This window comes from Melospiza melodia, chromosome 1 (assembly GCF_035770615.1).
Source record: "Melospiza melodia melodia isolate bMelMel2 chromosome 1, bMelMel2.pri, whole genome shotgun sequence".
Classification (NCBI taxonomy): Eukaryota; Metazoa; Chordata; class Aves; order Passeriformes; family Passerellidae; genus Melospiza; species Melospiza melodia.
In genome coordinates this window covers 114,352,774-114,379,641 of record NC_086194.1, presented here as the reverse complement: position 1 = coordinate 114,379,641, position 26,868 = coordinate 114,352,774, and the positions used below count along the sequence as shown (strand labels likewise).

The 26,868-nt window shown below is 39.1% G+C and overlaps 1 protein-coding gene across 1 annotated transcript in view; it reads right to left on the bottom strand.

Annotated features, from left to right (window-relative positions):
• The window catches only part of MBP (myelin basic protein), an 86,069-nt gene that overhangs the window by 58,782 nt on the left and 419 nt on the right, over positions 1 to 26,868 (bottom strand). The window lies entirely within an intron of this gene.

Sequence of the window (26,868 nt, the reverse complement as noted above, 5' to 3'; positions counted from 1 at the left end):
TTTTTGCATACTAGTTAGGAAGGATTTGTTTCTTTTCCTTTAACCACAAAGCTATTACTCAATGACTTAATTTTCTAAGTGACAAAACCACAAAGAAAAGTTAGAACTTTTCATCAGAGATAAAATGATTGTTCAAGAAGTGTTATGTCTCAATGAGAATTAAAGAAATCCAGAGTGAAGCATAGATTCATACTGTCTGTGCTTTCATTCCTGCCTTTTACAATCTACTCCTTTTTCTTATTATATATATTTGGCTATTATGTTTAACTCCATTCCAATAGCACAAGTGAAAAGAGCTAAAATTCCCTTTCTTGTCAGAAAAGTGCCACACAGGTATCAAAAGCTGCAGCAAGACAACACAGACTGAGAGCATGAGCAGCTGCTTTTGCAGCACAGACGTTTCTCCAGTTCCTTCTGTCATTCATTCCTGCCCACAGGACATTACCTTCCTTCCACAAAACCCAGCAGCACTGGGGGCATGGTTATTGATTCTTCCCCCATGCCACATCTACAAAACTAAGATAAACAACAGGCACCACCTCAAAAGACAGACGAGAGTTTCTAGTGGATAAAACTAGATTTGACTGGCAATAAACCTTCATTTTGAAATAACAGAAAAAGAGTATATTGTTGAAGGCAGTAACAAATCTGGATAATCTAAATCCATAGCACTAGATCATACTGCTCCAGTCTCAGCTGAAGAACTCTGCAAAACATTCCTGATTTTCCATTTCTGCAATGATATTCCCCTGAACTCTACCACGCAAGGCTACCTTTCATTTAATATTCATAAAATGTATGTATGATGTTCAGGCTATAGTAAACCTTCAGGACAACCTATATATTATCTCTTCCCAGAAATAACTGATTTTCCACAGAGTTCAGGGGAAAAGTAAGGAAATTCTTTAAAACATTAATATGTGCTCCTTCAAAACTGTGACACTAACAGAACTGAGACAAGTATCAGTAAGTCTGTCAAATGCAGGGATTCTTCTCTAAATACCAAATATTGCTGCAATCAGCAGGGCAGGATGAAAGTCAATTTTAAAAGTAATAATTTCCCAGTAATTTTTGTATTCTGCATCCCAGATTAACAATGTTGCTGTCATAAATTCTGGAGAAATTCCTTGCTGCTTCTTATCAGACACCTCAATCAGTAATAAAATTTTTAGCTCCTCTTCATGGAGAGGAATTTCTACACAGAACAGCTTAACACAGTCAAACAGATGACATGCTGTGGATCACACTTATTAGCAGCAGGAATTAATGGAATGGCAGCTGGCCCTCTTCAGGTGAGTTGATATCTCCTGGACCTACATTAACAACTATGTTCAAACATATTCTTGAACTAGATCATTAGTTCTTCCTAAATCTGCAGATTTCCTAAACACCTTTCTTTTCATACAGAAACTCAAATTCACACTAGCAAGCACCAGGCCCCTGACACTGAGGCTGAATAGTCAATTTTAACCATGTCATACTGGCAGATTTGTACTCCTCAAACAAGACTACAGCCACCATTCAGAACAAGGTTATGCCAGACTGAAGATGGGCTCGTGCTATCTATACAGCTCCAAACTCTTGTAAACATTCCAGGAACTCCCACACCAGTTTGTTCTTCAGTCCCCACTAGCCAAGAGAAGGATGCAAATGTTATCATTAATTTTCAGTTAAATAAAATAACTCCTTTAAACATCAAGCAAATCACAATCATTACGTCCAGCTTTCTATTACATCTTGTTTTCTCAGTTTAATTTTAATTTCTACAGATTTTTTACATGCAGTTTCTAAAGTGCAAGACTCACAATATCCTCTACTTCATAGTTTCAACAAAATTCCCATGCATGTGTCAAAATCTTATTTAAGGTGTAAGAAAGAAAAAAATTATGACAGAGTGATGGAAAAAGAGAGGGCTAGAGTTTCCAAGGACAGTTTTCTGTTCCTCTCAGCTTCAACAGCACAGTGCTACTGCTGCTGTCACCAAAAGAAAACTTCAAAAGAAGTTGCAAACAAAAGGATTCTCATCACTAAAACCCAAGGCACTTTTAAAAAGGTCTGAGACACCTCAAACACATTATGCAGAACTTTGAAGAAACTAATTCAGTCTATTTTGAATCTTTAAAATACCAAGTACAAAAACCACTGAATTCCATCTCAAAAATTTGCTCCATTCCACATTATGGTTCCATGCTATCTAGCTATGTGCTTACCTTCTTTTATGAAAAGCTTTTTAAAACTACTTCTGTTTATGGAGAAGTTTCACAGAATATTCTGAGTGGAAAGGGACCCACAAGGACCACTGAGTCTGACTCAAGCCAGTGGCCAACACTGGGACTCATGACTTTGGTGTTATCAGCACCCTGCCCTATGTTGTTACAAACTGGGTTAATACAGAGAATATCTCACCTGTAAATGTTTCTGACCACACTAGGGTTCTCATATTTTAGAAGTGAAGTCTCTTTAGCTCAGAATATAACAGATAAAGATAATTTATGGACCTACAGTGTGCTACTAGTCAGCTTTCACTAGTCCATATAGTCTTCCCCTATGCTGAGGATGGAATTTCAAGCATGTAATTAGGAAGCAAATGAGGGATTACATTACTGTGCCCATACAAGTCACAGAGGCCAAAGGCATTTGGGAGCAATGACAGTGCTCATTTGGGAAACAAAAGCTAAACAAAAAACAAGTCAGGCAACCCCATGCAAGACTCAAGAGATTTGCATTAATACTGTGAACTGAAAAAAAAAAAAATCTCAGGTGCCCTGTGCATAGGGGCCGAGGGAGCAGAAAAGATATTTGAGTGACCTTTTACTTTGTAGGTACTTCTAAGGTACTGCCATGATCAGGAATCCTCCTAGAACCACAAGGAATTAGCAAACCAAGTAAAGACAAGACACAAAAATACGCTCTGGGTCAATATTTTCAATTTCAAGCAACTGTCTTTCACTCTGTGCACATTAACCCTGAAACCATACCTAGGAAACCTGGATGTGAACCACATCAAAGTCAGACAAGCACAGGCAGGGCTGTGACTTATTATTTCCTCTGCCAATCCCACCATGGTCCTATGGGGCACAGCAACCATCACCACACCAGCTGCACAAGCCGTGGTGTGGCAACAGAAGATGAAACTGTGAAGAGCAGTACAAGGACCTACACCCACACCTGGGAACATAGTGAGGTTCAACAGCCTCCAGAATACCTGGAACTAACAAATTAAAGAGCAGGTGTTACCTGCTTTGAACCCAGACAGGTTTTCTACAGCTCCACTGCAAACAGCATCCGGCAGGCACACAGATGGAAGCAGTTCCTGACCTCAGGAATCAAAGAGGAGCCACAACAACACTCAAGGGACAAAATCAAAAATAGGTACTTTGGACACCAAGCACAAGAGCACGTCTCTTTTAGAAAAAGTGTTCAAGCTGATTTCCAGAGAAGTCTGAAAAGTAGTAGTCTGATATTGACAGCTGTCAATATCAATGCCTTCACAGCCCATTCACCATCTTTATCTCATCTAAACTGAGTGCAAATTTACTCACCTTTAAGCACTTATTTTAGCCACATGGTACACAGGTGCAAATATTTCACTCTGTTTTTCAAGAAAAGGATGTGGTTTAAGTCAAAAACACAGTGTTGATACTGCAGCCTCAATCCTCGGTTCACCTCCTTAAAAGCTTCATAAATCCATTGAACAATATCAGTGTCTGGCCCCAGCAGACTGGTAAGTTTCAAATGCCACCACATGAGGTCCTTCTGAAGGGTTACAACAGAAGTGTACAACAGCAATCCTGTTTTCTTCCCAGCTAATGAGAGCACTTCCATATTCCAGCAGATTGATAAAATCTGAGTTCATATATCAGGATACCAATATACCAGAAATACTAAGAATCTGATTATCTGTTGTGAAAGTACAATAGAGATGCAAAAACCAACAGCTAGGTACAGAATGATGTCCAATAATTAACAGGTGGAAAAAAACCCAAACCAAAGCCATTAAAAAAAAGGTGCAAAATAACAATCCACTAGCCAGGAAGAAAAGATGAGAACTATTTTGAGCTTTTTTTTTCAGGTAAAAAATGTCTTTCAGCCTCATACATTGAACTTCTCATATCAGAGGTCTCCATTTGGCAGTTTGCAATGAATAAAGATCAAAATGATTGCCTCATAATTAGAAATCCTCAGTCCTGAATCCTCCTCAGGGACCTATAGAGGACTGAGGACGGCAGTGGACCTGGTGATTTGCACTTTTTATCCACAAGAAGAGATGCAGAAGGGGTGGCAGCTGTGTGGGTGGGGCACATCTGGGAGACCACTGCATGGTTCCAAACCATCCTGTAGTGTAGAAGTTACCTGATGTCATGATACACAGAGGAAAGGCACCAGTCCTTTTGCAGAATATCCCACCAACCATGGCTATGTAAACCTGCATTGCTGCATTTGCATGATGCTTATGGTTGTTTAAAAAAAATTAAAAATAAGAAATTAGGCCTGAAGCAGTGTCCAAATCTGGTTCATCAAACACAAGGATGGATGTCTGCAGTAACCCAGGAACAAGAGGATATTCAGAGTGTGTTAGATAGGTAAAAAAAGTTTTTTTAAAAAAAATCAGTTAAATCCTATTTATCTTCTTCCATTATCTCGAAGGTATTTTGAGTGAAATATATTATAAAATGAAAGCTATTACAGAGCATCTCAGAAATATTCACTGAAAAAGTGTCAAACCCAAGAACAGTAAACAACTATTAGAGACGAACCTTTCTGCTGCATTACCAGCAAAACATCTTTTCTCGGCCCCTAGGTGTGAAAATGTTCTGGCTTTTGCAGTACCCCAATTGACAGTGCACAGGTATTTTTTGACAAAAACCCAGCACAGCTGACATGCTGACTCTGCAGCCCGTGTTAACGTTGTCCGCAGGAGAGAAGTGAACATGTGACTGTGGGGGCCACAAAGAGCTGAGGCACAACTGTGCCAAACAAACATGCACAGCAGGAACTCGGCGCCTAACACGAGAGGTTCGCTCTGCCCGGCTCCCCAGCAGCAAACCAGGCTGCAGGGAAGGCAGAATTTCACTTCTGGTATTTCATTCCTGATTCCATTACGTGCATGAACCAGTCCTTCAGCGTGCAAATTAATTACACAGAACATGTGTCTGGGTCATTTCCTCAACACGGATGCAGACTGGCTTTCTTCAATAATAAAAATACTTTTGCAGTGCTTTCTCTAAGGTTACAGAAAGAAGACAGAAACAGTAGACAACTTCAGAACGCTTTCTCACTGTTCTACTCACAGTGGGCAAGAGATACAACAGACTAATTCAAATCCCCTTTGAGCTTAATGAGTATGAAACACACTCTGAAACAACTGCCAGAGAACACCAAACATGAACTTTCAACTTCTTGAATTTAATTTTCACTTTCAAGTCTCTAGCTCATGAGGAAAGAAAGTTCAAAAGCAGCTATGTAAAAAGAATTCAAAAACATTCAAAATTACATCACTTCAACTCCCTAAAACTACCACAACATTTTCAGCATTTAAAAGCAAAATTTACTTTTATTTGCCAAGAATTAAATTCAACATCAAGCAGTTAATGTTAGAACAGAGATTTTTCAGCACACTGAAAGTGCTTTAGGTCACTTGGCAGTCTCTAGCCCCATGAAGTACTTCTCTAGGCCAAAGCTAAGAATAATTGTACATACAAGTTGCCTGATGCTAGAACACATTACATTTCCCTGCAAGATTTGTAGGTTCCAAGAAAATTCTGACCACTGTACCCATCAATGTTTCTGAACTGGGATAAAAGAAAATTACCAGATGTTTCTTAAATTTTGTACAAAAAGAGTTTTTTGGGGTTGGTGGGTTGTTAAGAAGACAATTTTGCCTTTCCAAAGTGGCAAGGTATTTTGACACAGACATTTCAGCTCATCATTACCATGCACTCCTGCCAAGATCCCAACTTTTTCCCATCACCAAAGAATGTGTCCTCCCTCCTGACCGTACCTATAAGCAGGGCTGCTCCCAAAACTTTTTGGTCCCTCAAGGAACCGGACAAGGGGCGAAAGAAGGGCTAAAAACAATCCATCTTAGTAACATAAGGTGGAAGAAAGAGAGAAAACAGAACCAAACCAGCTCTTGGGTCCAGTCCACCAGAGAGCTCCTCCCTCACTCCAGTCTGTGAGTGGAAAAGGAGGTTTGCTGTGTAACACTTGGTTAAGGGGGAAGCTGCCATGATCCTGCCACCATAGAAAACAAGACCTTGGTGGGCATCTACCTGTCTATCCATCCAAGACAGAAAATTACTTTTCTATTTCCCTGTTTCATTTAAATAGGCCAATGTTAAATGCATGATCTTGCAAGAAAATGAGTTTTATTGCTCTGTGCTCCCAGAATGTGCATACGTCCTCTGTCTAGGGTAAATAAATGCACAAACACCACTTAGAACAAAATGTTTTCAAATGTCAAGACCTACAGGGTCAATGTTTACAAAATAATCAACTCAACTGCCTTTTTCAAAATGTAAATAAAGATTTCTTTTCAGATCAGAGTTTGAAATGCATTTGGAGTGGAAGCAAGGGGGGTTTTTCTAGTTAAGAGAAACTGCTAAAGGCAGTTTGTATAATTGCAAAACAGTGGTATGACATCTTTTCACTCCCACATAAGTAAATTTTAAAAAATATCAAGCAACATGTGAAGATAAGTAAAGACATCGATCATGTTATCAAGGATCGCTTTATCAATATACTCAAAAATAGTTCTCCACTTAGGACTACATTAAAAAACCCATATATTCTACTAAAAAATCATTAGAAACATTAAGATACTAACTTTTAACAAAAGTTTGAGTCTAATGCAGTCTCACCAGGAAAGTTAAGACATTAGGCAAAACTGAGCATTTGCTTGATAGTTCATGGAATCAACTTCTGCCTTCGGCCCCATTCACCACATCATTTAATGGAATTTTGAAAAAGCATTGATCAGATTGCACATCTGACATGCCCACATCTGCATGTTACAGTCTGGGCTGCATTAGACTGTAAGCGTGCTTCAGAGGAGGGCACATTTTTTCCAAGGCTCTTCTTGTCTTCACCACCCTGTGCCCTTCGTTTGCCAACCCATTCCATCCCTTCCCCACTTGCCTGGGTTATCATCTCTCTCTCCCTTATATTTCCTAGTTTAAAGCTCTCCTCACCAGCTTGACCAGCCTGATGGCAAAGAGGCTTTTCCCTGACTGGGTCAGGTGGATTCCATCTGAGCAGTCCCTGGCCCTCAGAGAGGGATTCCATGGCTGCAAAAGCCAAATGCCTGCTGGCAGCATCACCTGTGCCACCAGCTGCTGACCTCTAGCATCCACTCACTTCTGTCCAAGCCCTGCGCCCTCACTGGGAGCGCCAGGGAGAAAACCTTGGCTCCTGTGCCCTTGTTCCTCAGACCCAGAGCCATATAACCAGTCTCAGGACCCCAACACCAGTATCAAGGCTGTCCCCATACCAAGGAAGAGAAGTAGGGGGTAAGAGCACAAGGATTTCACAAGCCCCCACCAGCATCACCACACCACCATGGACCCAAATCTCTCCCCTAGAAGAGAAAATACATGGGATGGAAAAACAGTGTGCACAGTAATGCAGCTGCACCTTATGTAATGACCCTGGATTGATATTGATAATATTGACAAAAAGGAAAGAGGGACCATTCGTTTTTAGAACCATATTAAAGCCCCTCAAGGAGTCTGTTTCTCAATGTGCTTATAAAGACCTGAAGTTACTTCCCCTTCCCATACCTCACCACAGACATTACAAGTTTCTCAGAAGTATTAGTCACCTTTGCAAATATTTTTATAGATCATTTTAAGAGGTAGAGCTTGCCCAGAAACTCTCAGCAACTTCAATTCTCACACAAGTCAACCAGCAGGAAGCAACAGAATGATAAATGCTAATTTTTGACTTTAAAATCATCTTTCAGGAACAGCTACCTCTTCAGAAAGCTACAATACCATTCCAAAGATTTGTTCATCTGATATCCAACTATAGGCCCAAATAGGGCTGACCTTTCTTTCAGCAGCCCACTGTAAGCCTTTCAAGTATAAATCAACTTCTAACTAACAGATAGCTGTCAAAGGTACATAAATGAAACTACTTACTAGAACACAGAGAAATAATCCAGGAGATATTTCCTAAGAAACAAAGAATATACATGTATGTAATGTAATGGAATGTATGCAATACTTACATGAATATTTTTTTTAAAGCAACTTCAAAACACCTATTAAAATAAATTTATAGTTTTGTTTAATACACTTGAAGAAAGCACAATAAGGATTCCTTCCTCATTTTTCATAGTTACCTTAACAACCACAAAATGCAACATCTGAAGAGGAGATTACCTGATTTCAGAAATATTCTAGCTGTCAGTCATTTTTCAAGAAACTGTCTAAACTGAACCAGAAAAAGTGTCATAAAGCAAATAACTCAAAACAGTGCACCTAATTAGCACTAAAGCAATAGAACCCAAGTCAGGAGAATGTCAAAAAATCTAACCAAAACCAATCCACGCTAACCACAAGGAAGAAATTTCGGAGCAATAGAACACAAATCCCTCAAATTCTCTCAACACAAATAGAAACTGCTCCCATTCACTGCTGGCTTTGACTTATGTGTCCTTTCTCAGGAACAGAGGAGCAGAGCCCTTGCTGGCATGATTATTTCCCTTTCACAATGTTCACATGCACTAGACATGTGATAGAGAAGCTTTGGTGGGCACCAGGAGTCCAGCCAGGGTCAACCCACCACATTTTCTGAAAATAAACAAGAGAACAATGCTTCCCTACATGTTTTAAGCCAACACAGAGGCACTCTCACAAAAACTACTGTGCAGAGTTACAACTGCACCAATATTAGAAGAAAAATGGACCATTGTAACACACATGTATGAAGCTGCATGCTGAAATATTAACCTACATATTCAACAGGTGAACTTTCCCATTTCAGAAGGGAATAATGAAGTCTAAGAGGCAAAATATTTTGGAAAAAAAGCACAACAAACACGATTGTTTACCCAAACATGCCCAGAGAGATGACGTTTTAATTTTTTTATTTTCAGCCTGTTTAAAATGTCCAAATTAGCATTTAAATTGTATTGACCACCATGAGGGGGAAAACAACAACACATTCTGAAGATCTGGATGTTAATGAATGGCAGAAGCCAATTTCATTAGCTGTCCCACAATTCAGCATCTGATCACACTGGGGCTTGCAGGCATTTTAAGGGCTGTCACTCAGAGCCTGACCTGTCACTGTGTTCTGGTTACCAAGCCACCATCTGGTTTATTCTACCAGTGGCACTAACACCTCCAGATTTTGGTGCCCTCCTCTGGAGCACACATACAGTGTAATTCGGCCCAGACTGTAACATGCAGATGTGGGCATGTCAGATATGCATTCTGATCTATGCGTTTCCAAAATTCCATAAAATGATGTGGTGAGCTTCCAGCAAATATCAGTGATTTCATATGCAAGGAGAACAGCTAAAATGTTACATTTTTCTCCACATATCAGTAATTTAACATGTTCCTGACCCTCAGAAATAATAATGTCAAGTTAACTATTGCTGCTTACCACACTTGTAAGGGGTAAGACAAACCTTGAGAGGCCAAGGAAATTACTCATTCAGATCTCACAGTTAGTGCTTCTTCAGTCCCAGGTGACACCTGATTCATCTGCAAATACCTGCTATTACTCACCTGGAACTAGGAAAGGTTTTCCTGTGAAGTTAATTGCTGCCATTTCTGTACACCATATAAAAAAGACTGTGGTCAGTAAGCATCTATCCAAAGTGTCTCCAGATGGCAAATATGACAAGATACATGCTCTATAACATAAATGGATCATAAGCCTGTCCTCATACATTTTGCAAAGCATAAGCAGCTAATCTAGTAACTGAATTTAAAAAACCCTATCAGCCCAATACACAATCCTGTTCTTCAGGGACATTTCTTGTTTTGTTGCAGAGACAGTATGGTTTTAAACAGCTGTAGCTACCATTTTCCAAATATATAAAGTCAAACAAAGAAACTAAATTCGAAAAAGATCAAGCAATATAAATCTCATGCTGACTGTGAGATAAATGTCCATTTTCTCTAATATCATTGTAAATAAGTATCAGAAGTGATGACACTGAAACACTCATGTGCATGTACAGACAGGAAAAATGGTTAAGACCAGAAATACAATTTGTGAGCAACCAGCTTATTACTCAGTGAGCCAAAAAACAAATAGAAACTGTCATTTAAAAAGATCACAGAATCATTCAGTATGCTGAGTTGGAAGGGACCCACAAAGATTGTCACATCCAACTCCTGGCCAAAAATCACACCATGTGCCTGAGAGCATTGGCCAAACACTCCAGCAAGCATACCTTGAACTCCCAGGCTGGTGCTGTGACTTCCCTGGGGAGCCTGTTCCAGTGCCCAGGCACCCTTCTGGGAGAGGAAACTTTTTCTGAAATCCAAACTAAACCTCCCCTGACACAACTTCAGACCATTACTTTGGGCCCTATCACTAATCACTACAGAGATGATTCAATTTACCACAGTTTGATTCATTAGTGTGGTTCTAGTAAGAACTCTACATCTTCAGGAGAAATATTGCACTGAAATTCAAGAGCTACGCGTTGGAAAGAAAAAGAAAAAGAGGTGATTTAAATAAGTGCTACTTTGCACTATTTATAGTCATCATCTGTGGAAGGCCCAGGCTCTGGGAGGGAGCATGAAGCTCTACCAGCAAGCACACCTATTCGCTGCCTGGGAACGTCTCCAGCTCCAGGCAGGAGCACTTGTTCTCTTCTTCAACTGCCACCTTTTCCTACAGTGCCTAATTTTTAGATCTTTTCTCTTTTATAGCTATTTAACAAAAAAAAAAAAAAACCCTACCAAAAACAGCAACAAAAAACAAATGACCAAAACACCTAACTCAAAAAACCAAAACCAGCCACATAAAAACCCAGCTCAGCCGAACAGCATTGCCTTTTTTTCTGCGACCAATCAACGTTTACTTTGTACTGTTACACTACACAGGCTGCTCTCAATCTGTCAAGATTTGGTAACTCTGACAACTGCCCATCTTTCTAGAAAGGTTTCAAGAAATCAAGGATCATCATACAACCAGAAAGTGCACTTCACACCTCTTTTCTCTTTTATGTGGTTTTGTTCCAGAAGAAGGCCTCAGTATGTTTTTTTTTTTTTCAATAATTCATAAGTGCAATACTTTACTGAAGGATAAAAGACTGTCAAAGGTAGGTACATTTTGTACTCAACAGAAACCTCTGCATTAACATTGAAGGAGTGATAATGTATTGGTAAAAAGAAAGAAATGCTTTATACACAGCGTTTCAAATGCTTAGCTGTTTTTCTTTTTTTAGATGGCATAACAGTTTTAACAGTAATTTTTCCCCATGGATAGAAGGTGGGAAGGAACACCCTGCTCGGAGTGCAAATGGTGTCTAAGTCCCTGAATAGCCTCCTGTGATGAAATGACTGGTTTTGTGGAGAAGGGTAGGATCATGACATCATAGCCACTGACATTAGCATGGCCTATGACAGAGCCTCCCACAGTCTGCCACTCTACCCTTCCAGTCAAACCAAGAAAATAAACTCTGGGTAGGTGGAATACAAGGGGTGGGTAACTGCTAGGAACACCAAGCTCAGAGGATGGCAATCAACAGCATGGAGTACATCTGTCTGTCAGCCAGCAGCAGCACCCCTCAGGGATCCACACTAAGGCCAAATCATTTAATGTCTTTATTAAAAAACCCAGGTAATAATAATAAACTGGGGGGCTGGTCAGTACACAGAGGCAGAGATGCTCTTCAGACAAGGACCTTGACAGGCTACAGAAGTAAAGAGACAAGAATCTCCTAAAGTCCAATAAAGGCACATGCAAAACTCTGCAGCTGAAATGGGATAACTCCATTCACAAGGATCAACAGGGGCCAAATGGCCTGGAAGCAGCTTTGCAGAGAAGGTTCCTTTTTAATTTTTTTTTTTTTTTATTTTTTTGCATCTGTTTTAGTGAAGTAACTACAAATGGTTGCATTAGAGGTGTTTTGCACTGATGAGCAGCTCCTGAAGTACATGGGAAAAGCAGGTGCTATTGGCAAATAGGTTTAACTCCAGTTCTCCGGAACTTGGGCATTTGAGAGAAAAGAAACACAAGGGCCCCTATGGAGCAACAAGAAAAGGCTTTGGAAGAAAAGATGTGTCAATTGTGTGACTATTTTTCTCCCGCTGCTCTGTTTTGCTTCTCCTGAAGACTCAAAAGCTACTTTGCTCAAAGTCAGCACTCCCAGCAGTGATGACAGCTTCCTGAGGGAAAAGCTGTGGCCAATACACCAGTTTAAAGCCACTTGAGCAGTCACAGCTGATCACAAAGAGTTACAGAAAAACAGGAGCTTGACTGAACAATAAAGAATTCAGGATCAATTTCTCTCCAGAGGGAAGAGTTTCTGGCCTCAAAACCAAAATGAGTGAACTGTATGAACGACTACAAAAACCCTCAGATACTACACTCTCTCAAACACAGGCAAAAATGCAGTCAGACAGTACTTGAAAATAATACCCCATCAAAAATGTTAAGAGACTTTACAATGCCAGGAACAGAAAACGCACCAACTTTTATAGAGACGGGATCACTAGGTTTGGTTTCTGCTTGGTTTGCTGTTTTGTTTTTTTTTTTTTTTTGTTTTTTTTTATAATCTGCATAGAAATAACAAGAAAATAAACTAAAAAACAGTTGTCATAATTAAATAAAGCAAATTTTGCACAGTTGACAACTTATGAACCTATTCCCATGACAGTGACAATGCTGGTTACTGAAGAGCCCAGGTAAATAACATAAGATCAACTCCTGGCTATAATGCATGTCTCAGTGATCAACAAATAACATCCCTGGATTCAGCTAAAACAACAATTGTCATTGAAATCCAATAAAATAATGACTAGATATGCCTGATAAATATTTATGACACTTAAATTAAAGGACTGTGATAGTACTTCATTACAAGAATTTATTTTTGCCCATCTTTTATGTACCCTGATAAAATGACATCAGTAATGTAAGTACCTCACTGAAATTAAGATCTTCTTAAGCCACAGGGAGGAAATCACACAGCCTGATAAGCTCATGTTACCTTCCCACTGCAATAATTATTTACATACATGCACTTCTCCCTATCCTCCAAGTATTTTCAGACAAAAAGGAGCCTGGTAATAGAGAAATTAGTTAAAAGCTGTAAGACTTCATCAAAGTTCAACAAAATCATCTTTATCAGCATATAAAAGGTATTTAGTTCAAAGCTCTACTGTAAGTCATATTAGGTGTGATTTAAAAGAAAGGTTGATCATTTAAGTAGAATCTTCTCCAGTACAAAAGCTCATTTTCAAGGCTAGACACATGACCTTTCCCAAGTAACATTTACTGTAACCATTTACAAGTAACCAAATCTTTAGGAAAAACAAATCTTCTGACAGACTATGAAAAATTAGAAGCAGAGTTAACAGAACAGCTCAAGGGAAATTTCTTGTACTATCAACACCCAGTCTATCCCCAACTCTTTTTGGTTTTTTGCCACTCAAACTTTCCTCCCTCTGAAGGAAGGTACACATGCAAAACAAACTGATTGCATGTGGAATCCTTTTTACCTACAGATAGATATAGGTATAAATGCAAATACACAAATATCAAACAAATATTAAAATGCACAAAATATTTAAAGTAGAACCTCCAGAGTCATGAACTGGAGGACTGCAAATGCAAGAATTATAAACTCCCAGCCAACCTGAACCTGTGGGGGACTTGCTTCTTCAGCTGCATCCCTTCAAAATTATGGTGCCTAGTGGGATTCATCCCAGGATACTCAAGGAGCTGAGCAATGTTGCCAGGAGACCTTCCTTGATGATTTTTCAATGGTCTTGGGATGTTTTCAATGATATCTTGGGAATCTAGAAAGTTCCCAGCTGACTGGAAGCTGGCAAATGAAGCAGACCCTGATCTCTCCTCTCTGGTGATCAGTGACAGGACTGAAGGGAATTAGCTGATGTTGTGTCAGGGGAGGTTTAGGCTGGGTATTAGGAGAAGGTTCTGCACATAGGCAGGTAGGTAGGCACTAGACAGAGCCAAGACTGAGAGAGTTCAAGAAATGTCTGGACAACACTTTCAGGCACACAGTGTGATATTCTTGGGGATGTCCTGTGCAGGGCCAGGAGCTGGACTCGGTGGGTCCCTTCCAACTCAGGATATTCTATGATTCTATGAAATATATCAGGGTCCTTAATTATGGTGTGGTATGGAGAAGATGAGGAAGAAGGGCAAAAACTGGTTTCATCTCCTGTCCACAGGGTCAGGCTGCAGAGAATACAATTCCTTAAACTACACTGTTGTTTTCCCAAGGTTTTGCTCACACTGCCCACAGCAAATCCCATTACATTAATGTGCAAAATCTATGTTAATGCACTACTTGGCTGGGAATTTTAAGTGCACAGACGTCACACAGTCAAAGACTGCATTTCCCTCAGCAACTGTTACTTAGTAACCCTCTGCACATAAATAGAATTTTACATCACTGCATATGTGTTGTGAAGACTAAAATCTATGCCTCGATTCTATAGGCCAGCAGGGAGGAAAGGAGTCATGCGGGCAACTGTAAAACAAAGTAGCACCAACTATTTTCAACTGCTTCTCTAGGCAGAGAATTTAACTGGAGAGAAACCTGTGGGTAAACAAGAAGCTATTTCCACTCCCTTCTTTCGGTGGTATTTCATCATAAAAAGGGAGCAGGTAGACCTTGGGCAGAGTTTCTGGTATTATTCATGTGTTGTGCACATGATTCATGTGCTAAGCACAACAGACCACACAAAGCTCTCCACCTTCTCCCCTAGAGGTAGCATAACCCAGAGGCTATGCAACTTCTGGGTAAAATTGGTACTGCCAGAACCACAGTCGAAACAAAACTAAAAAAAGCTGTGTGAATCAGATCCAGGACTGAACAAAACAGGTGGAGCATGGTGGATAAAAAAAAATAAAATCTTAGAATAAATCCAGAATAGCATCCATCAACTCTAAATACAAAAGCTTAAATAGCTGTATTTGATTAACATGTATTTGATCCTTTCCTTATATAGGCTAATGACAGGCTAACTCAAGCAGCTTGGATCAACATGGTACTTCATAATCACTTCAGACCCAGAGACTGCCTTTTCAGCACTGAACAAAAGAGGTGGCCTGCTGGAAATACCTAGACATCTTTTTAATTCAATTCCCTAGCACTGCAGATATTACCACAACTCTGCTTAGTCCCATCCTTTGCCTCTAACACCCCGCAGCTGTAGCTTCTTAAATGATTTACTATAATAAAAGTGAATTATCTTGACAAAAAAACCTGATTGAGTTACATATAAGCAAGAAATATCTTCATTTGAAGAGGTTACAGGTAAAAACTATTTGCAGTTATTAAACCAAGTGAATAAGTATAAGCATACAGATAAGCAAACACACTTAATTTGCAATTCTATTTTGCGAGCTTACAAGTCGTAAAGTATAGCACTTCCCCTTAAGTGCAGCATTCAAATAATCATTTCTTACTTCTTCTGAACAATGAAAAATTGTTATTCTAAACCAGGATTTTGAAAGCTTTAGCAAGCCAAAATATTCTTAACCCTCAAAATTCTTCCTCAGCTCCCATCCTGGTAAGAGGTAACTCAACAGATACAAAAGCTCTCCTTGCAAAATCCCAGGGAATAAATCCTTTGAAATAAGGGTTCCTACTTAAAGCTTTTTTCTTATCACCTTGATATTAGTAACATTGTAAGAAGCAAGATATGCCAGCACAGATCAGAAATCTTTACTCCAGGAAAGCATCAAACAATTTCTTTTAAGAAAACAGTGTTAGGCTATGAACCATGCTGAGGTTTGAAACTAACATTTTGAAACTAACACATTATATGATGACTAGAAGTCCAGATGCTCAGAGTTGTCTCTGAAGTCCTCATATTCTTAAGGCCACAAGACCCAACTAGGCAGTGCAGCAGCAGAATTGAGAACTAAGCGAGAGACTCGGCCAAGTCTTACTCAGTGACTGGGACATTTAAATGGGACAATTAAATGGCCATCTGGCTCCAGCACAAAGACAGCAGCTCTGCACCTGTTCCACCAGCCCACAGTTTGCAGTCTGCTTGGTTAAAGCAAGCCCATGGGACAAACCCAGAACAACCTGTCATCTGCTGAGACCAGAGCTCAAAGCTGGGATCAAAGCCAGGGCCCCTGCTCCTGCTGGAGCCATCTCCCCTGGGGCCCTCATGCAAGACATGTTCAGAGGGTCCCTCCAGTTCCTTACATACAGCAGCAGCAGACATCATCAGAAATTATCAAAGACATGTAATTTAGTTGATACAAAGTCTGTGTGTCAATCCCTACAGGCTCCCAAAATGCCATAAACCCTTTATTCTTCCATAGTCAGGTGACTCAACAGCTGCAATAGAATATTATATTATTGCAGTATTAACTGCATTATGCTATAGCATTAGGAACTCTGTAAAATCCCAGAGCAGAATCTGATGCCTGGAAGATCTCAGCATCCCTTGCCAAAGGCAGACATGTCCCTTGCTCCACTGGTTGTTCTTGTACTTGGAGTTAAAGCCACCAGCCAGGACACCTGTACAATCTGCTGAGAGGGTATTAGAACCCAGAGCTCCTCATCCCAACTGAACATCCAATAACAGGGATTTTGGGGTCTCCTTTCCCCCAGGCTCCATAAAACTTCCATTTTTATATGGTTTTATCAATCCTTATAAAGACTACATAGCATAGCATAATATAAAAATAATAAAAAATGAAAAAACAATAGACAAAATATCAGTGGAAAGGAAAAGAAGTCAACAGACAGAAAAAGTATTTTGAAGAGACTCCTGAATGTAGTTCTGTTCCTTCCCTTCCTGAGAAGACTGCAGGAAGGCAGAACACATAACACTGAGGTCAAACAAGAGGAAAGTGTCAAAGCCTAATTTTTATTAGGTATTTCACCTATTTTTTTTCCTTGCCAATACCCTTGCTGTATAAATATATGGCAAGCAATTAGTTGAAGCACATATAAAGAAAAAACTTTTCTTTTGAATTTTTTTTTAATATTGTATGGTAGAAAAAAAATACCAACATTAAAATTAATTTGTCAAGTAAAAGTATTCTGAAGTTGAGTGCTCAGGACCCATTGTTAGCGCCTACAAACAAACACACTTCACTTAAGTCAATCTGAATGTAATGGATTACAGCTGTTCAGATCCATCTCAAATAAAATGTATAACACAGGTTTGATTCTGAAGGAAACTGGGATTAGCACCCCACCATAGGAGAAGAGCTCCTCTCAGCAAGTTTCTATCAGCAAGTATCCTGCAGCACATGACAAGTTACTTATTTCAGCACAAAAATATAACATTATGTGCAGCCTTGACCTAGAATCTCATCTCACGTGACTAAGCTCCAGAAATAATGTCAATCATCCCAAACACACTGACTTTTCTGTGCAGTAGTGCACCAAAGACAAAACAGTTGCTACTTTATGAAGTGGGTTTCATCTACTCTGAACTCCGAAGCCTGTCCTAGAACATGAAGATATACATTTATACTAGTACTACAGATTTGGTAAATATATTAAAGATATTTAATTTTAAATCAATGCATATTAAGTATTGAAATCTATTAAATATATTTTATGATCTATAAATGTTTCTCAACTATTACAGGCACTGACTTGAGATTCTGAGTCTCACATGCTCTCATCTTCTCACATCTTTCATCTTCCAAGTCTCAAAAACCCAGAATTGTCTGGAATTCCAGACAAGAGTCTAAAGGAAAAAAAGTACTGATTATTCAGGCTTTATCACTGTGTACCATAAGGCAAGTGTCATCTGCAGGAGAAAGCTCTGGCTTAGCATTTAGAAAAAATTCAGTCTGTAGCTCACAGGGAATGAGTTTTATTTTATAAAATCATTTATTTTATAATATCAGAATAAACAGACTCCCCAGGGTGAAAGGCTACTGGTGTTGTCTTTTGAAACTAATACAGATAGCACATCTGCAGCCATACAGGCACAGAAGCACAGTATCAATACTTGAATATACACCTGCATTTATATACAAATATTTTATTAAATATACACTTGTACTTTTTTCAATATGGACATGTGCATGCTTACATATATGTGCACAAAAGAAACAAAAGTGGGATTTAAAGTTTTTGCAGTTCTTCTTCACACTGACAAATTTTAGCCACATTTCCCCAAAAGGACTACACAGAAGTTCTTGCATTTGATGCATGTAACAAATTCTTTAACAGGTACAAATGCAAGGTACAAATGCAAAAATCCAAAACAACTTCATGTCAACACAGTATATAAGTGACAATGATAGTTGCTCATAAAAATAACAGAATATTATTTTCAGCTTTCAAATATTGACAGCGGCACTACTGGATTGCTTTGTAAAGCAATGTACTGTGGGGTAGGCTGGGAAGGTTGCAGAAAGTCGTGTTATAACATGAAGAGAGAACTGGCTTGAAAAGAAAGTAGTTATTCTGGTGGATATGTGTTGTCAGAAAAGTGTAAATTTTCTCTGTTTTCTTCTGTGGTGTTCACACCTTCCTGACCAGACTGCCTCTTAACTGGCCAGCTCTTCACTGTTTCTGAGCACTGTTAGCAGCTAAATAGTATTTCTAATACCTCAGAAAAATCAAAGCAAGGCATTTTGAGTGCATCAGAGGTGCTGCCAGAAAATAGCATGCAGTAAGAAATTGGGTGAAAGAAGCAGAAGGAAGATGAAGGAAGGAGCTATAGCTATGACCACAAAACCAAAACAAGAAGAACCCCAAATGACTCAGATTTCAACATCACAGTTTCAATTTTTTTTGTTCAAAACATCTCCAGTATATTGGTATTTCTATAATTCACCTAAAAACGTCTGCACCACCAAACACTGAATCCATTCCTGAAGCTCTTAGACTGAACAGGAAAATCTGAGGACCCAACAATGGTGACTACTGTTTTGATAAGTGCCTGTTTGAAGATATATCTCATTTGTGACAGACTTGCTAAGATTTCAGGGTCTCTTGGGTCTTTTCAATGTTTTTTGAGCTACCTGGAGTTCCAAGCAAGCTGAGTGCCCTCGGGCCTCCCTGAATTCAGCTTTCAATTCTAAGTCCAGCCACACCAGCCTGAACATCACTATGCAGCACTGTGATAAAAATGCAAGATTTCCATTATTGCGTCTTCTTCATTGCAACTAATGCTCAGAAGTCCCCCTAATCATCCAAGGTAACAGGCATGTAACTTGTGGCTTTTAGCTCTATGTAAATATTGATATCTGTAGGGTGCTGCACTGAAAGATCAGATTTTTTTAAGTACAAATCTTATCTCAGCAATCAAGAGTAACATCATATTATTCTGCTTTAAAGTTTTTCAATTTCCTTTTACCAAAACATTTTTTTTCCTCCCCCAGCAAAAGCTACCAAAGTATTTCCATCAACCAGACGGCCTGTAACAGTTAAATAAAAAGGAAAATCATTCCATGGAATTTCTCCTCAAAGTGGAAAAATCCATTTCTGAACTGTAGCTGCAGACAAGTTAAATTTATTCACTGCACAAGTAGCTCCAATTACTCAAGAAATTCAACTTCTGAAGTGCAAAAAGAAGTTACTGTCAGCAACACTTTGCATTGGAAAGCCCTACAACCTTTTCCTTCCAATCCCCATTGCACACTTGCTGAATTTACAAATGAGAGCAAAATTCAACTCGGCTTAATGTGGAACTCCTCTTTTCTCATGGCAAATATTTAGCATCTGAGATGAGAATGTTTTGACTTTGTACTGATGCACAGTGTAAAACTATGTCTTACAACAACCCTATCTGCACAGTCAGTTGCACTATCAGAAATACACTTGTGAGAAACTGAGAATTAAAATGAAACATGACTCCAGAACTTTTCCTCACAGCTGCTGCCCAGGAGCATCAAACAGCACTGAAATAGCACTAGGAGGAAAAAGACAAGAACAAACTTTAAAATGCACTTTTAACAGGTTTTAATACTTTAGTAAGGACTACAGAGCAGGTTTGCCAGTCACTATCTTAGACACTGGAGATTCTGCTGTGGTTTGACACCAGACACCCAGAGGTAAAGCTTGGCCATTTCTCTACAAGGGTAGAGAATACATTTCACCACAACTTATTTACAGATATAAGTGCATCTTAAGGTAACACATTACTGCAGAAGACTTTTAAGCTCTTCTCAAATACAACCAGGGTCAAAGTAACAAATCAGAATTTTCATCTGACCCAATTTCAGAGGAAGTGATACAACATTACTGCCACACGCTGATCCACAACCACTATAACAGGAAAAGCACAAAAGGTTCTGAGAGGAAGGAGGACACTGCTCCCTTTCTGGATCTCCATGTCACTTATTGCTTCCTCAAAATTAAAAATATCAACAGCTTTCCCTTCATTTTTATGGCATGAAGGTGCCAAAACACTGAACAACATGTTCTCAGGCTGAAGTATGGTCTGATTTACTAGAAAAGTCATCTCAGCAGCTAGAACAGTTCACAGAGAGTTCACAAAGAATGCCTACTGCATTACACCCCTGTTCTTCCAGCTCCTTGCTAATTTAAGTGGCACTGGCATTAAAATCATCTGACAGGACATTTATCTAGCTCTGCATCAAAGCTAACAAGGAAGGAACGGCAGAAAACTAGCACAAAAACATGGCATCTGAAGCACAAGGCCTTAAAAAAGCACAGAGCGCACTTCCCTCTTTTAGTCAGTTCTGCAGGCTGAGGGCGGGAGAACAAAGCCCAACACCCTGCCTCCTCCCCAGCCAAAACCACAGCCACTGCAGCTCTTCCTTTTACACCCAGGCAGGCTTCACCAGCTCAAGACCCAAACCACGGAGCACTAGGACTCAGCCATTGCATGCAAAACAGAAAAACACACTTGAAACTTCTTTTATGCAAGCGGTGCCCACTCACCGTTTACTCACTTTTTCACTGAAACACAGATGTAACCATACATCGGTTATACAATTCAGGCAACTCTTTAAACATTATCAGTGGGTGCTGTGGCAGGGCCAGAACTTGCTCTTCACTTGTACCTGCCTTGCTTCTCACCTTTTATCTTTTCCACTCATTCCTTGCACAGTAGCCTTCACATGCACCAAGGGGAAACATGGAAGTGTAAGGAGTATCATCTTCAATTCACGTACAATTTATTGTCCTCACAAAATTTCAACGAGCTTGCTATATTTTAGACATGAGGAAGATTAATTGCTGCAACCACAATTGAATGTACTAAATTCAGCACCCAAAGGGTTTAATAAACAGTCAATTATTGAAACACATTACTTGTATTTAGATACAAGTTGTTCCTTTAAACTTCATAGCAGAACTATTTGCCCACTGAAACACTAACACAGACTTCTGATACCATACTGGGTGCTGGTGTTAAGGTTAATATTTGAGGACAGATGTCACAGCTACTTCATGCTTGCCATTCTCAGAGGTTTCAAACAGTAAGTCATTTCTGTATCATCTCACCAGCAGAAGCACATTAGTGCCTGAAGGCTCCACTCAAGGTCTCCAAGCACTACTATTAATACAGAATGACACTGCCTATATCCCAACAAACCATGCAGTTAGACAGCACAAGGTTAAGAAATGAAACAGGAAGACAGAGAGAGCACATGAGGATTTGCTCAAGGGCAAAGCTAGGTGGATGGTAGAACATGAGGAAAACAGACATCTATCAAATTCAACTGGTGTTCCTGAACCTGACTGCCCAGAACTTCCCTTCACACCCTTGAAGATGATTTGCCTCTTCCAAAAGCAGCAGTTCCTTGTACCAGGTATACCAGCATAACCAGATCCTACAGAGCATATCTAACTTGTAAAACTGGCTGGTGAAAATGCTCATCAAATCTCTCACAGAAAACACTGGTGCTCTCAACAATTTGAAGTTTTTTTCTCCTCTTTGCTTGCCTTCAGAAAACATACTGGCTCAAGGAGGAGTGTTTTAATCTGTCTATCAAATAGCAAAGAATTCACCATAGTAGTTCCTGTGCTCTTCACTGCTTTACAGGAAAGAGTAAAACTCTGAGAAAACCCACAATTACACTGGAAAATAAAAATAGTGCTATACAATTGTGCTAGGAGGAAGAAGTGAGAAGGCTTTGTGATTAATTTTGGTATGGTAATAAGACTATCTATTTTTGTTTATTTTTTACAGAGAAGTGTACCTCAGACTTCAAAATACATACAATCTCTGTGTTACATCTCTCAAGCTATATGTACTAAAAATAACAAACTTTTATCTTACAAAAATAATACTTCAGAGCAATTAACTAAGCAAGTACAAAGTGTTTCATCTGTTGTGTTTTTCCTTTTTTTGGTAATTTATGATGCATACCAAGAGGAAGCACCTGGCAAAAACCACACATCCAGCTCAGGCCTGTAAGCAGCCTAAGCCATGAGAGGTAGTGAAAGCTTTTATGCTTGCAGATCACTGAGCATGCATGAGATGAACAGCTCAACTACCATCGTGTGCCAGTCATCTTTAGAATTTCAACTCTCTTTCACCAGGAAGAGACAGAAAATTTTCAATCAGTGTTACCCAACTGCAGCTGTAGGGTGCTAATTTCACAACATTAGCAAGGTAACAGGGGGAAAAAAGAGGAGGGGAAATAGTTTCTGTGCTGCTTTAGAGGAGATTCTATCTGATTTACTGATGCACGCTCACTGAAGCAATTTAGCTTGAAGTAGTTATGCTGAACTCGCCTTAAACACTTAGAACCTGTCAGTTTATTAAAGTTATATCAAATCAACCACTGTAAAACACATTATAGAATCTAGGTACATAGCACAGGGCAATCAAAGGCAAGATTTTTCACAAGTTCATTACCCAGCAAGACTTGGTCATTATTAACAGATTATTTTTAGTTCAAAGAAAACATTAAATTGCAGACTGAATGCCTTATTCATTATTTTGTCTGTTTTCAGTTTTGGCCTGCAATTACATTTCCCAAGGCTTTTCAGTACTGAGTACCAGAGGCAGCAATTTGGTTTGGTTCTTTGCTGATGTTTTACAGCACACCCCAATTACATAAAGGACATGAACTAGGTAGATAATCCAGCATTTCCCATAATCTAATATGTCCCAGGCTTGTATAAATTTCTTGAGCAATCCCTTGACATGGCAGTGCAGTGCAGTGGGTTTTGATCTTTCATAATAGGTCACAAGCTTGATTTCCAGCTCCCCACAGTACTATGTGACCATGGAAATCAGGCTACGTGGACCAGATGCATTTGGACATTTGGAAGTTGTTCTCGAATAAGTGGGACGATGCCAGACCTTCCTTCCAAACCCCTCTTCCTCAATGACATTAAGGGCCAGTTTTGACAGAGAGCAAAACAGTTCAAAGATTTTGGGATGGCAATAATGTGCTGTGCAGAATTCTCTAATGAGGAGCTATCAGAGAACTGTGCTGTTGTAACACTGGCAGCTTTAGTCATTGCAAAAGAGATTGTGCCACTTCATAGTGTAACAATGACAAATTAGCACACAGCAACTGGAACGCTGAACCAGTAAAACTCCACTGTCTGCTCTTTTTACTCCTCTACATTTAGCTCTATGAGAAGTTTAAGAAACTCAGGGCAATAAACTCATGACAGCCTATTCATTTTGTTATTGTTGTTCTTAGATATATTTATGTTAAATTCAAACTCAAGTATTAACGCTAAGAGGAATGTAAACAAAATAAATACTTAAACATTTACTAACGCATCAAGCAGATGCAAAGTCTAGTATCATTCAAAGCAAAAAGAAAAGATAAAATGCAGAGTTCATGGAGGAATGTTTTTGTATCTTACAAAACTAAAAAATGCAGAACCATCAAACATACCAGAAAGAAATCCCACAGAAATGAGTATGCTATTGCTGCAAGTAAAAGAGAAAGGTTTTGTAAATACTGCTCCACATTATTTATATCAAATATTTTTCAAAGTATTCACTAAATTTCACTATCTCATTATTTATTAAATAATCACTGTAGCTTGCCATATCTATATATCAAGAGGAGAACAATATTTTGAATCATGAGAAGCCATCTTAATGTCTTCTGTAAATTTCCTAATTTGAAAGCATATTAGTGTCACCTAAGACAGTTCATGAAATAATTGCTTTCCAGAAGTCCATTTCTAATTTTGTGATTCAAATGCACAAATTTACTAAAAGTAAAGTGAAGCTAGATGCCAACTCTAAAAACCACCAAACCAACCTAACAGTAATTGCTGGACTAAAGGACATTTACTGGACAGCCAAGAACTGGGATTGCTGCAATTTGCAACAGTCTCTTTAATGTCAGTACACATAAAATAGCTTTGTGGAGAAATGGTCTACCATTCCAGGAGCAGTACAATGGCTGTAAATCAGACCTCAAAGGTGTCACTGTCACATTTTCTGAAAAATGCCTTCGCCAGGATTTCTTCTCTTGGGAGGCTGGGGAGCCTCAGAGAAAAGGGCAGGTAATGTTATCTCGTTTGCTTCTCCCTATTTTCCTGCTTTGGAGTGTGGTTTGGAGATTGTTTATCCAACATGTGAATTGTTTTTACTCAATGACCAATCACCATCTGGCTCTGTCAGGACTCTGGAAGAGGTCACGAATTTTTCATTAGTATCTTGTTAAGCCTTCTGTAAGTATCCTTTCTCTATTCTTTAGTATTGTTTTAGTATAGCATTCTTTTATATAATATAACATAATATAATATAATACAACATAACATAAATAATATAATATCATATAATAAAATAATGAATTAGCCTTCTAAGAACATGGAGTCAGATTCATAATTTCCTTCCTGCCACAGGGGACCCTGAAAATACCACACAGAAGTTCAAAGAAGCTGCCTAAAATCATGGTTTTCCTATAAACCTACAGTTTTGGGACAGGACTTAAAGTAAACAGCCTGAAGAGTCAAAGTAATGAAATTTGGTGAGATGTTTGCCTCTTTCTTGCAGTTCTATTTCTATGAGAGAGGAGAGGCAGTTCAGCATTTCCACTGAAGTGTCTGTAAGCCATCAGCAGGTCTAGAAGATCAGTGGGAAAACAGTTCTAATCTACAGCAATATTGAACAACAACAAAAAAACCTACTTCAACTTTGAAAAAAGAGAAAAAAAAACCCAAAACAAACTGGTTTGGCTAATGCCTCTAAGAAACTGAATGCTGCCTGAAAGAACTGAATCAAGAATGACTAACTACAGGGAATCCATAGTAGCACCTTAACCATGTATTTCCTGATTTTAAATCTATAGCCTTGTAATTTCTTGTGGCATGATTACTGTTTTAGATAAAGGGAGACCATGCACATCTCTGTGCATAAAGCGAGATTTTGATCAAGCACTGACAGTTTCAAAGTTTAGGGGTTTGGTGTTTTGGTTTTTGGACCCTCTAGGACGATGAGTGAAGGACAGAAGATATTACTACAGTAATAAATGCCGGCCTCACAAAACAATTTTGGTAAACTAATTTTATTTTGATTGCAGAATCAAGTATTCTCCATGAACTGATTAGGACAAAGAAGGAATTTTAAAGAATTGCAGCCATCCATTTCCTTGTAGTTCTGTCCTATATACCAAGTGCAGACTCACGGTCACCTGACTCTCACTATTCATTACCACAGAATTTGTACCTCTGGCACAGGCTGTTGGAATTTGAATTTTTAGCTTTTTGAAGTCAGATATGGCCCACAACTCACCCACCTGCCATCCAGAGGCCTCAAACACATGATCCCACAGCAGGAGAGAAGCTACAATGTGTGTTTTTTAAACCAAATTTTATCTTCAAAGACCAAAGCAGGGGATATTTGGTGCACTGCAGCCCATCAAGCTCTGTAAACTTCATGTATCATACCTGCAGGATCTTACATGCTTACTCAGAAAGGATCAAAACATTTGGCTAAATGTTTCTGTTTGGTGCATTAGACATTTCTGCACAACAGAGTTTTCTAAAGGGCAAGTCTGCAAGACCAGCCACCACAAGACAGCAATTTGGGATTCATACTATTTGTACTCAAACTAAAACTTTGGGCCACAACATATATTTTGCAAAATACTGCACTGACACAAAACAAAACTGTATGTAGCCAGCTGTCCTCTATTCCTGCTGCTTTCTCCCCATCCCTTCCAGTGTGACTATGCATTTTCCTACAGGAGATGGCAAGGAACTAATAACTGTATGAGTTCTAGTTTGTATACCTTTTGGGGATAGCTGATAATCTGCCACAGCAAAGCAAAACACCCACATTGCTCCAGATAAAGCCAGAACTGTTTACAGCTTATGTCCAATGCAAAGGGCAATAGCTTTATACAGTGTGGGCTTAGACTGCAAACTGTTATTTTTGGATGAGGATGTGGGGAGGGAAGATAGCAACAGCTAGCAACAAGCAGTGAGGTTTTTTTTTACTTTAAATATATAAATAGAAAGATGTTCTGTTTTAAGATGTGTGAAATCTCTTCCGGTACAACACAGAAAAACAAATAAACAAGATATTATCACAAGGCAAACAGAACACCACATTATGTGCAGAATACACAACAGTGTCAGCAGATGCTTAGGAATCAAATACTAACTTTTAATGAACATTTTGACAGTTCCCCTTTTTTTTTTTTCCTAGGGAGGAGATTTTTAAAGCTGTATCTCCTTGGATTGACACTCTTGTCCTTAAAAATCCTCTTATTTTACCTATTTTTTCACAGTGTCTTTCTTATGGATAAAGCCAATTTTATTGC